This window comes from Poecilia reticulata, chromosome 21, assembly GCF_904066995.2.
Source record: "Poecilia reticulata chromosome 21, P_reticulata-male-v2, whole genome shotgun sequence".
In the NCBI taxonomy this organism is placed as follows: domain Eukaryota; kingdom Metazoa; phylum Chordata; class Actinopteri; order Cyprinodontiformes; family Poeciliidae; genus Poecilia; species Poecilia reticulata.
Window position 1 is genome coordinate 1,192,041 of NC_088850.1, and position 3,539 is coordinate 1,195,579.

The window sequence follows — 3,539 nt, forward strand, 5'->3', positions numbered from 1 at the left end:
AACCATCTGGAGTTACTTTCCAGCAGGAAAACCACCCAGCGCGTACAGCCAGAGGTATTATGGGATGGGATGGCTTAGTCCAAGTCCAGACATTGACCAACTGACATTCTGTGGAAGACTTGATGTTCTCCATCCAGACTGGCTGAACTGGACATGGAGGAAACCCGTCAGCCAGAGGCGGTTCTGCAGAGTTCTGAGGCAGGGCCTAAATACAAGTGCACTCCACACTTTTCAGATCTTTACTTTTGAAGCCGTAGGTCAGATTGAGGTTCTGGGCTGTGAAAAAGTTCAGAAGGACTTTGATTGATTTAAATGAGACAACATCAAACACAAATAAACATTTTTTTTAAACCTTCTCTGCTCGGTTCACCTGAGCCGCAGGTTTCGATCCACCTGCGGCTCAGAGATCGGAGCGCGTGCGTGTTTGTGACGCCATCACGTGTCTGAAGTTCTGCAGAAATGAGACCGGCGCAGCGGTCCGACCGGTTCCGGCTCTTCAGGAATGAAGTCCGGGAACCGTTCCCCACTGATCCGGAATCATCAGCTTTAAAAGGAACGGAAACGGGCTGCAGGATTCACCTGAGCCTCAGGGGGTGATGGGTAAGAGAGCTGCTTCCTGATCCGGACCAGAACCGGCCAGAACCACGGCCAGAACCTGCAGCTACTTCAGCGGTTTGCTGCCGCCACACCGAGCTACCAGCTCCCTCTAGTGGCCACTGGCGGTAAAACAACTAATATGACAAATTAATTTTAAAATAAAATAAAACAGGAAAACTATAAAATGTCATGACATTATATTTCTAATAAATCTTCCTATCAAACCATATTGTAGAAAATTTTGAATCAGTAAAATTGAATCTTAAATACACAAATACGAGTCACCAACATGATCAGATTCACGACTAAAATCACATTTAATCTGAATTCTTTCTTTTTTGTCTCATATGCAACATTTGTGTTTTTTCTTCTATTAAATAAATGTGTGTTTTGTCCATATTGTTAGAATTTGAGGTCAAATAAAAGATGCAAAGTCACAAAACTGAGCATAGCTATAGTTACAAATTAATTTATAATTTATTAATTTAATTTATATTAATCACTTTACATTTTTTATGTCTAATTTTTATGCTTTGTAACTCAGACAACCTGAGATTTTCTTTTCAGTTATGTTGACTATTTTATTTATTTGTATATATGTATATATATTTATAATATTTCTACATTTTTAAACTTATTTTTACATTCCATAAATCTGTTTTTACTTTCCAAATCTTAAACCCATTAAAAAAATAAATAACCGCAGAAACGGTTTTTACTGCATAAAACATTTTCTTGAGATAAAGAAACTGATAATTTTTTTAATTGTTTTTGTTAATAAATTAACTAACACTAGAAATGTTTATGAAATGATTAAATCTAAAAAATCTGCAAGATGATTTTAAATAAAATTTTAAAAATCAAAAACACTTAATGAAATAGTTACAAATAAAATTATGCAACTAATCTTGTATTTTAATTCGATCTGATTATTTGTCCTGATTCGTTTCATCCACTAAGTGAAGCTCCTTGTTCAGATGATGTCACATGATGATGTCAGTGTGTGTGTGTGTGTGTGTGTGTGTGTGTGTGTGTGTGTGTGTGTGTGTGTGTGTGTGTGTGTGTGTGTGTGTGTGTACCAGTCTCTCTCAGCTCTTGTCAATCACCACATGACGTCATGTATCTGGAGCGTTTCCGGTGCAGGAGGGCGGGGCTTGCGTGTTCTTTAGGGAGAGACGCACATATCTGTAACGTCCTCGTTCAACAGCAGAGACCAACTTCCGCCGCCTGGATTTGAGCCTTCAAAATAAGAGCATGATACCAGGGTAAACGTTTGTAAATAAAAAAAACAAAAAAAAAAAAAACAAAACGCGTTTTGACCAATTCTATGAATAAAATGTGTTTTCTTTTTAGTATGTATAAAAACAAGCTAATCAGAAAGGCAGCAGAAAGTATGTTAGCAGCACTGATGCAATGAAACCAGCCACAGATGTTCCTAAGCGTATCAGATGTTTGTTTTTTTACTGACATATTTAATCACAATGTTTTCTGGTATTTTTACAATATAAAGTTATTGTTGCTGGAAATAGATTGAATTAACTTTTGACTGTACAGTGAAGAAACCATAGGAATCCCTGTGTTTCATTTAGAAAAGCTTCATTTGAAAGTGCAACACAATCCATGTTACTCAACTGGTTAATTAGTCAAATAAAACATGCATTTGCAGGAAATCCACTGCAATACATTTCAGATTTTTATCAAACCATCATGATCCATTGAATCTGCTGCTGACCTGCAGTGACAGACTGCTGCATCCTGTGTTGATCTGTTTTTACATGCCTGCTGGTATTTACACAGTTTTACTTATTTTAAATAACATTTCTGCTGGTTTTGCAGATTTGTTTTTATTCATACATGTAAACAGTATATTGTAGTGATCCCTGGAGTAAACTATTCCTAATAACTCAACAGTATTTTTAAGTTATAATAGTGTACAGTGTTTTATTAATAACCTTTTTTATATAAAATATATTAAAAAGTAAAGCACTTTTTAATTTTTGTATGAACCTACATGCCTTAATGCTGCTGCTACACCTGGAATAACTAACCAGTGGCTGGAAACAAAACATATTTTATTCTAAAAACAACTTTATTAATAATAATAATAATAATAATAATAATAATAATAATAATAATAATAATAATAATAATAATGCTGCACAGTGGCGCAGTTGGTAGAGCTGTTGCCTTGCAGCAAAAAGGTTCTGGGTTTGATTCCCGGTCTTTCTGCATGGAGTCTCCATGTTCTCCCTGTGCATGGTGGGTTTTCTCCAGGTACTCCGGTTTCCTCCCAGTCCAGAAACATGACTGTCAGGTTAATTTGTCTCTCCAGATTGGCCCTAGGTGTGAGTGTGTGTGTGTGGTTGTGTGTCTCTGTTGCCCTGCGACAGACTGGCGACCTGTCCAGGTGATCCCGCCTCTCGCCTGGTACGTTAGCTGGAGAGGCAGCAGCACCTCCTGACCCCACTGAGGGACAAGGGCGTAAAGAAAATGGATGGATGGATAATAATAATAAAATAAAGGAACTTATGTAAACAATTTAACTGTGCGTCACAAAGTTACTACCACTGCGACAGACTGGCAGCCAGGTGACCCGCCTCTGGCCCAGAATGTTTGTGGAGAGACACCAGCACCTCTTGACCCCATTAAGGACAAGAGTGCAAGAAAATGGATGGATGGAAAGTTACTACCAAGCTTTAATTTTTTATTTATAATTATTTTTTTTATTTCATTCACTCAACAATAAATATAAATAGTTCATGTAACACCTAAAATAAATAATGTATGAAAAGAAGCAGAAGGATGTATTAACTTATATCTGCCCCCTATACACATAAAAATAAAATTAGCTTTTCAACTCAGAAAACTATTACAAATTTCAAACAAACCAAAAATACACTACAAATAACTTATTCAACGCTGCTGAATGAGCTTCTTTTATT